We start from the raw sequence: 10,309 nt of genomic DNA, 5'->3' as shown, positions 1-10,309 counted from the left end.
GTGAGTGTAGAAAAACTAAGGTCATGCATAATGACGCCTAACACATTTACAAGTTCAATAAACTGCCCTATGTAATATGAATGGATGGTTCAGCTTTCTGTGTACGGTGTGTGTGCAGATTTGTCACTTTGTCAGAACAGGTTTGACAGTGAATCTGGTGACTTTATTAATACACACATAGCTAAAACACATCACTAATGAGTGATTCTATAATTAGGGAAACACTTCAAGTAAACAAAAAAGTTTTTTTTAAAGTGCTTTTTTGGTTCATATACTGTTTTTTTTGCAAAGTATATACCTGGACTGTACTAAATTCATTAATTGGCGAGCTAAAGCTCTAAAAAATTCTCAAATAATTAAATAATTAAAAAAAGAATTAGTGCATTATTTTGACAACTCTGCTATTGACAAAAGTTGTGGCTATTTTTTTCAACATAACAAGAAAACAAAATAGAGAAAACTGTCTCTACAGCACTACATTTAGTGATGCTAATACAGTCGACATTTCCTCCATGTCCTTTGTGCTAACTTCAGACCTTGAACGTGCCACCACCTGACCTCCATAACCTCATATTCCTGCTCATTTTCTTCACAGTTTGGTCTTTATAACATCTATAGTAAGAACAGCAGAAAATGTTGGTAACAGCACATGCACCCCATGTGCATACAATCATTCTGATGAAATATTGATGAGGAGGAGCTGAAGCATGCCACACTTTCTTCAAGGTTACTACCAAAAAGGATGTGACCTCAATTAGTCATGTGACTTTGGAGCAAACTATTGCAGGTTTTTTTTTTCAATGGGTAACAGTTGACACAGATTTTTCAGACACACACAAAGTGAATTATTTTTATCTGAGTTTATTATTTAAATAGTTTTTAAAACACCTTTTTCATGTTTTTATGTTTATTTTGAACAAATAATGCTGAAAATAATAAACACACACGTGTTTTCTAGTGTTAATGTTAAAGAGTAAACTTGACATTTGAGAAAATCAGACAGCACAAAAAACTGCAAGTTCCAAAACATGATTTGTATTTTTTTGCTAAATAAATAATGGAACCTGTTAATTTTCTGTATTAAATCAAAGTGGAATATCAGCCAAATGACCCACCGTAAAATTGGTCATTGCGTTTGATATTTGGTTAAATTGATAGTTTACCCCATGGACTTGAAATGTACCCCTCATTATAGAATCGCTCTTTTACATTACATAAAGTTCACTCACTTACCGTGTGATACCACATGTCATACCATACTGTACCACAGGGGTTCTTAAAATATTTGGACTGTTGACCCCGACACAACCAGAGACTGGAGACCACCTTTATCTCAAAGTGGTCCAATGTTGTGTGCAGCAGCCGCATTCAGGAACTAATACCCCAACACGAAAACCTGCACATTTGTTTTGTTGTTTACACAAAGGCTAGAAGCAGCATCATGTCTTCAAAAAAAAATGATGACTTTCATGCACATGGTTTTATCCATAGACAGTCTATATAATGGACAGCATGGCATTGTTCTTTTTTGCAGCCAAAATACCCCTGCCAGAGACCCTTGAGGGACTCTGGAAAATCTGAGTGGAGCCACGTTAGAAAACAATATTTCTTTTTTTAAGAGAGTCAAATTCCTTCTTCACTCTCCCTCCAAACGTATTTTACTAATTTAACTGACAACTAATGCAAAGGGAACTTTTCAGAAAGAAGAAAACCTAAATACAATGCAGAAAATTAAGATCTTTATATCACCACAGCACTGATGTGAGGATCATTTCTGCCAGGTGTATTAAATTTTTTTAAGTTTGCCCACAGCTGATCTGGAATGACTGGAGAGACCGAGTTTTTTTAGAATATACAACAGCCAGCCACCAGGAGGAGCAGTTTTTTTGGTGACCTAACTTTGAGCTGTCATTTTTTTTTTTTCTTTTTCTATTACCGTCTATGGTAACATCAGATTTTTTTGCCCCAATATTTTGACATATTTTTACAACAATGGATAAAATATGTAATTTTATGTAATCATAAATATTGATTGCTTTTTTTTTTTGTTTGTTTGTTTTTTTGGAGGACCAGCCAATCTGTGTTGGACCTGAGTTTTTTGATGCAAATGATATGAACCATAAAAGCAGGTAATCTGCATGGCCCTGTATTTTGCAAGAAGCAAGAGGAAATATCTGACTCTAGCTGAATAGATAACCAATTTCAAATAGAGCATGTTATCACTGTGGCCTTGTGCACACTGTGCCGAGTATTTCCAAAAACAAATATCTTCCCTCATTCCTTTTAAAAATACTTTTATTGTCTACTCGTAACCGGACAGATCTGTTGATAAGTGCTCGAAGCATGCCATACCCATACGTGTCAGGGTTTTTTTTTTCAGACCTGAACACATGAAAATATATGTGGTATGTCTGGACATGGTCTGTGACACTGTCAAATCTTGTTAATATGGATCATATCAAGCCTACATCACAAACATGCAGTATGAACATGGCCTACACTTACATAGTGAGGAAATTAAGTTTTTGTTTGGTGCAAAATTTCACATCTAGTGTAGTTTATGAATTTAAATGTTGGGTAGTGTAAGGGAGGGAGGTACTGACCTACAAAAATCTATTTCTACCATTGTGTGCGATGCTGTCGTGCTTTAAACTCAGACTTTTTGTCCTGCTGTGAAAATCTCTGAAAGGTTGAAAATACTAAGAAACTTAAATCTTAATCTAACGCATGGAGGATCTTCATACATCTGCATGGTGTGCCCCATATGACACACATGATTTGATTTTGTCATCTAAAAAGCAGTTCACATCATAATGAAAACAACAATCACAACCTGGTCAGCCATAAACCTGACTTCCTCATTCCAAATGACATTCAGATTGACAGTTTACATAATGCTGCAATTGGCTCCATTGTTAATTTGCTCCTTTGCGTAAATGCTCGGGCGCTCGACGCCGCGCAGAGCGTTAACGCCTGAAGAAATCTCGCCTCGGCACATCGACACATGGGGTTCAGAGGCTGTAGATGAGTTACTGGTGTGTGATAATAGATGACACATTCACACAAGGGAGCGAGTTCTCTGTTCATCACAAAGCATCTAATTACTCCACCCCCACAGATGAAGTGAAGACTGCTGCCGCTCTCGCCTGCACAGCAGTGTGTGTGTGTGTGTGTGTGTGAGTGACTGTGTGTTGGAGGGGCTGTGCAGCTTGACCGGAGGACCTTGAACAATGGGTTATTGGTAAATGGTTTTGTTGTGTGTACACTGTGTCCGTCCCCTCCCTCGCCTCTGAAGACTCAGCGTGCTGCTCATCTGGAGCACTCCACCTGTCAGCGCTCATCATAATTGTTGGTGGCTGGCTGTAATTTGACAGCAATTATCATGTCAGGAATGGATTCCCTGCAGCAGAGGGCGCATACTGCAGCGACCGGCGAGACATGCCTTCCCCATCCTGTGAGCCTGGGAGATTTGTTGTCTGTTGCAAACCTCCACTGACTTGTCAATCTGCCTATTATTTAGCCAGAGAGGAGCTGCAGGCTTGTAGCAGCGGCGAACAAAGCCTGTCCCGGTTAAAGGACAGGAGAGAGTTAAGCCAGCAACAATTTTCTGCTGATCCCAGGCATTGACATTTCACATTTGTGGGGCACAGATAGCGTCCTACAACAAAGGGAGCAGAGCTGGAAGGCACAGGGCTGTAATAACATGTAAATATTATGAACCTGCAGAGCTTCCCGTATAATTGTGAAGACGTTTAGCACATATGCAGAAAAGATGCTGCATCCATTATATCCAGCATGAACTCTGCAGAGCAGTTTATCCCTATTATTAAAGCACTAAACATCCTTCATTTGTAGCATTCATGGGTGATGATACATAATTATCAGGGGAAAGGCAGTGCTAGGTATTAATTTAAAATTGCCTGGGGCGAATTTTGGAGAACACACAGCCGCAGAGAAACCCAAGGTGTTTGTCTCGCTCTGCAAATCTCTCCAGGGAGACGAGAAGCTGGAGCAGCTCTGCAGGGAGCAAAGCACCTCCATCTCTGAGGTGCGCTGGAGAGAAGTTTCAAAGAGAAACTCGCAAGAAAAGAGATGGTGTGTTTTATCTTTCTGCTCCACTCCCCTATATCTGCTCTGTTTGTGTTCAGCAGCTTATGGGGGGATTTTCACCTGACAGCTTCAAATACTGCAGCTTGTTTTTAATGGCACGATGAGTGAAGTTTAATTTTTTGACTTCTGTGTCCTCAGAGAAGAACTATTGCCTCAGCTGAATGGGGAGTTGACTGCATGTTCCAAAACGCTTTTGTATTCTGCAGACGAAAAGGGTTTAGGGAGATGCTTGTGTGTGTGTGTCTCGGTGTGTGTGTGTGTGTGTGTGTTTGCAGATGTATGGGAATGTATTGTCTTGGAGGAGACAAACTAGATTTCTCCAAACAGTTGCAGGAAGGTGCAGAGCTGGGTTCAACCTCTGAGCTAACTGTGTTCAGTGAAATCGGGACAGCTTCATCTCTCTGTTAGATTTAATCACTAACTGCTTTACACAACCAGTAGTTGCTAATAATGATCAACACATAAGTTACAGCATTCCAGCTTAATGCACCCAACTTCAGAGGAGCTGAAATGCAATTTGCAAACAGGTAACATATTTCACTCACCTCGGGTTGTCTTTTCAAATAACACTGCGCTGCATATTTATTTCACCCAGAAAGTTCTGTGTCCAGCAATAACAGTAGTTTCAAGTTGGGGTGGGAGAAAAACGTGTAGGATATAGCAGGATTTTTTGTTTGATGATATCAAAATCAGTATTCTTTGTCAAAAAATTGTTTTTTTCTTTTAAATTCAAATCTTTAATTTCAGTCTTTGTTTATAAACTGGATTGAAAAAAGTTACGACTTTTCTCCAGCAGAGGGCATTTTCTGGGAAAATGTGGCTCCTGATATAGTCTGTAGATATTATGATCATCATTCAATGTTTTCACATGGCCTGGTGTCAAAAAAGGAAAGAAAACAATCGTAAATATCAAAGAATCGCAATTTAAATCCAATCAGCACCCCAAAATTTGCAATACAATCGAATCGCGAGAATAGTATATCGACCCAGCCCTAGTCTGTGGGGTCACAAAGAATGGATCACAGCTAAAAACACCAAGAATTCTTCATCTTTTGTCCCAATGTCTGCTCCATCTTAAAAGTGCAGTGCGTACAAATTTGAATTTTAGCAATATTGAGGGTTCAGATTTTAGAATGAGTCCATCTGTTGCTAAAATATCACATCACAAAGTGACTCTCAGCCTTTGCAGATCAATGTACATGTGCATGTTCATACACATATACAGAACACATACAGTCAGGAACCACAGTGGAAAAACAAGAGAGGAGGGCCGAATAGCAGATTTAACAAAAATTTAAACTAAGCTCAAAATCCAAAGAGCTCAAAATTAAAAAAAAACAAAACAAAACAAAACAAAACAATAAAAAAAACTCGCAATAGTAAAAAAAAATATATAATAATAATAATTCACACTTAAAACCAGAAGCACAAGGGAACAAGGACATCAAAAACAGACAATAAACTTACATAGGAACTCAATAAACAGACTATGTAGAGCAGTGTCTCTCAACCCTGGTCCTGGAGGACCCCCTGCCCTGCATGTTTTTTATGTTCCTGACTCCAACACACCTGATTCAAATGATCAGCTCGTCATCAAGCTCTGCTCGAGCCTGATAACGAGCCATTCATTAAAATCAGGTGTACTGGAGTGAGGTAACATCTAAAACATGCAGGGCAGGGGGTCCCCAGGACCAGGATTTGGAAACACTGATGTAGAGGAGGGCGTAATCAAGCACAGGTGGGAAACTAGACACAGCAGGTGCAATCAACCTAGAGGGAAACACAAGGAGAACTAAACCAAACACCAAAAAACTAAAGACAAAGGCTGTTTTCGAATTCGCCTACTACATACTGCTCATGAAAGTAGTATGTAGTAGGCACTGCCTACTACATACTACTTTCATCAGCAGTATGTAGTATGACAGTTGGGTTAATTTTGTAGTATGCTACACTGGTCTTCAGTTTGAAGAAAACGGAAGTTGGCTACAGCTGACTTTTTTTCCCAAAAAAACTTTATTGAAAATGTACAAAATAAACAAACCATGAGTAACTTATCTGCAAATATATTGCCAGAGAGAGCATTTTATATTGACTTTCAGTGGTGGAGATGATGAGGATTTAAAGATTAAAAAGAAATGGCTCTTACATTTATATTCCTCTGCTACTCCAGGTTGTTGTTGCTCCGCCCTCTGCCATTTTCACTTCTGATATGGGACCAGGCGCGTTGCATTGTGGGTAACAGTATGCGAAGCAGACTGGTCCGATGCATACTGTGGATTTTTCCCGATTCAGTACGTCATCCAGGTGTTTTTCTCATACTACAACTCTGACATTTGTTCGCATGCTGCATACTGCATACTGCACTTTGGTCGAATCAGTAGGCACTGCTAGTATAGTATGCGAATTCGAAAACAGCCAGAGACTAGATTAATCCTAAACACAGAAACACTAAAAAATAATCACAAAAAGACCAACACGTGAGCAGAACCCCAAGGAACACGAGCTAAAGGCAAACACAGGAAACACAAGAATAACCAAGATAAACACAAAAATCACAAGGTGAGAATCACAAAGAATAATCAAAAACCCTTAAGACACACAAGAAAATCCAAAACTTGAAAAAAAAACAATACTGAAAACCCAAACCATCACAATACACACATGCATACAAACATACAAACACACGCTCATGCACTCACATTCACATATGAATGCAGATTTTGATTTGATGTCACTTTTTATCAATGACAGTATATGATTTTGTTATCAATTTTTCTTTTATGATCATTCTTTTTTCTGGTACTGTTCTTGCAGTTTCAACTTTGTCACCCTTGGTGTGGTGCAGAGGGTTTGAGGGGAAGGGCTAGGAGGGTGAAATTTGCATATCAGATATCTCGTAAAAACAGGAAAATTCCAAGATAAACTTTAAAAGCCTTTTTTTTTTTTTTTTTTTTTTTTTTAAGTTAAAAAAAAACAAAAACAAAACACAGGCAGATTTTTTTTTTCATATAAGCAATAAATGAATCAATGATATGGGAGTCTAGGGTACGTAATCCGCAGTGCCCTGGTAAGAGCACCCAAGTCTGAAAATCTGGCCCCGTCCCTGCTTCCCCTGCTTGTCAGCATGTGCCTTCTCGCAGGTATGATGCTCTGCTCATGAATGGATGGATTTGTGCTAAACGAAGGGTTCAGCTCACAGAATAGAGGGAGTTACAGTGAAAGGCAGGACTCACATGGCACACGGCCATATAAACATCAATAACTCTTTTTAAAAACTGGAATAAGCTCATATTCTGCTTTTTAAAAAACTGAAAATCCCCCCTGGGTTCCTTCTTCTCTAACCCAAATATTTGGTCATGTATGCACCTATCAGGATATACCCATCCAAAGGAACATTTATTTGTGTTCTGTGCATTTTCTGATCGCAAGAAATCTTGGTCTTCTGAGTACAGGAAGTCTGTTAAAGTCTGCTGTTGTTATGGATACAGGAAGAAGAAGTGGATATGATACGCGTTAGATCATGACGTTGCGTCGAGATGTTGTCAGAGCGTCCCTGTTCAGATCAGGACACCCTGTAAAAAGGAATAACCCTGTTTGCTCAGGCATGTAGAGGGGTTATTCTGAATGTTTCAGAAACTGGAATATTGACCTCAACCCCGATACTGACTGCATGTAGGTTGCTAGGCGCTACCCCCTCTTGTCTTTGTCCGTTTCTTGTAATTTTTTTTGTCTCTTTTTCCTCATCTTTGTATTTGGAGTGGATCATCACTTTGTATGGCTCATTGTTGGTCACGGACACCAAACTTTTTGTGGCTTCAGCGATATTTTTTACTACTTTTCTCCTGTGTTTGTCTGGAGATCCTACATGTAACCATGGCTGCATTGTTTACATGTGAAATTAGCTGTTAGCAGCCTGTAGCATGTCAATGCTAACTAGTGTAGGGCTTGATGATTTCCCTCGAGCTGAGGAGGAGGAGGTGAGGACGACGTGCTGGTTCTCGGATGTGAGCTGGGAGGTGACGACGTGGACCTGTCCTTCCATCCATCCTTGTTGGGAACGTGGGATCTAGCCCCGGGGGATGGACGAGCTAGCTGTGCTAATCCAGCGGCATCGTGCTGTTCACGGACGTGGCTGATGGAGCTGACATCGGACGCCGGCGCCACATTGGAGGAGCTTCGCCTGTTGTGAGCAGACAGGATCCAGGAGACAGAGACTGAACAGACTGCTGGGGAGGCTCAGTCCTGGACCCTGTGGAGGTGGAGACTGGCTGGGCTGGAGAGTGGTGGACGAGTGGTGGACGGGATGTCGTCATCTAATTTCTTATGGACTTTTTTTGCACTTTCTATACTCTTTCTTACTTTTGTTTTCTTAAATGCTGCTGTGACTCCTGAATTTCCCCTCGGGGATAAATAAAGTATTTTCTATTCTATTCTATTCTGTAAACATGTTGTTAACTGTGTTGCTTTCTTGAAAATTTAATGTAAGTATGATATGACCGTAAGTATTTCTGTCTTTAGCCTGGACCCCTAACACTGTAAAAAAGCTGTTTGAACTTCTGTTAAGTACACAGATCCCACCTTTAACAAACTTTTATCCCCAAATAATTGAACGTCTCAGATTTCTGATGCAGGCGCTGCTCATGCTGATGCCTCTTGAGACTCTCTTATCCAGCCGTTGAACCACACTGCTGCAGTTCTCTCATTACCATATGCCCCTATTCTTTCCAGTGAGTCATCCTCCGAAGGTCAGCAAATGGCAGCTCTGTTTACTGAGCTTTTCCTGCCTACCACGAGTTCCCCAACCCCGGCTCCCACTCCAGACCTCCAGGTTAAGAAGTCTGCACGGCAGGACCAGAGGGCATCTGCGTCAGGCCGGCCATGCTAAGAGGTAGACGTTTGCCCTTATCCAGCCTCTCACTGTCGCCTGCTCTCCTTGTCTGTGGGGTGTGTATTAAATTAAATGTAGGGCTCCCTCCGTCTCCACTCTCCTGGGTGATCGTCTTAGTTCTGCCTGGCTGGCTCGGCAGTGAAGAGGCCTTTTTCTCCAATCTCCTACACACATGAATAAACATAAGGTTTGGTGAGATTTGGAGTAATGTCGCTATGGGGACGTGCTGTTGAGTTAAAGACCAGCTCAGGTTACATTACAGCAGGAAGGATGGCACAGTTATGGCAGCGGGGGAGTTAACCTCAGTCACTGTGAAATAAACCACTTCAGAATGGGACAGCTGGGGTACGTGTACAGTTTAGGAAGCTTTAAGAAGAACTCCCCGAGCTGCAGAGTGACAGAAGTGGGACAAATTGGATTTTAGTGACAAGAAGTTAAACTTGAAGTTGACTAACCCAGTTTTCATCAGGGTGACTGGTTTCCAATGCTCAGCAGACACCCTGTAGAAACCTGTTGTCTCCTCCTCCGTCTGCTGCTGTGATCACAGATAGAAATTCATCTGTGTGTGTGTTTATCCTTGACTGATGGAAAGCCTGTGCTAACTTTTGGCAGACAGAGAACAGAGGAGTCTAATATTTTGGCGCTTATTGAGCTGATTCACCGCCTGAATTTGTTTAACCTTCCCTTGTAAGAGCAACAGCTATTCTGCTACAAAACACCGCTTCATTATGAGAAAGAATGCCACGGTACACAAACATCCTTCCAACAAAGTGTTTGTGCTCCGAGAACTTCATTTTCCCTCTTCAAAGACTTTTTATTCCAAAAAGTTGTACACGGCCGTGAACAAAGTCCTGTAGGGAAATCAAAGGCAGTGTTTGAAGATACTGAGGGACAGATTAGTGCCAGGGCTGCTGGGCTGACGGGTTTTACTGCCTACCACAAAAATACCAACTACCCTTGGAAGTAAGCCTGATGCCACCAAGTTTCTATCCTCACTTTTTCACCATTCATGAATGGATGACTGTCCTCACTTTTTCACCGTTCATGAATAGATGACTGTCCTCACTTTTTCACCATTCATGAATAGATGAATGACGCCATAGGACATCCTATAGCTTCATCTATCTCTGTTTTCCCTCTTGTTTAGTGACTCGTTTTGACTAGTAGTAGTTCTTTTCTTGTCGAGGAACATTCACCTGATGTGACATTCATCTGTACACACATCATTCAAATATGTAGGATACTGTGGTAAGGGATGGTCAGTATTAAAGGTGCAGTGTGTAGAAATTACAACTTTAGTGACAAGGAGCA

The sequence above is a fragment of the Halichoeres trimaculatus genome, unplaced genomic scaffold (assembly GCF_033239565.1).
Source record: "Halichoeres trimaculatus isolate MK-OKI-2021-1 unplaced genomic scaffold, fHalTri1.1 fHalTri1_scaffold_21, whole genome shotgun sequence".
Taxonomy (NCBI): domain Eukaryota; kingdom Metazoa; phylum Chordata; class Actinopteri; order Labriformes; family Labridae; genus Halichoeres; species Halichoeres trimaculatus.
Note: the sequence above shows the minus strand (reverse complement) of the source record.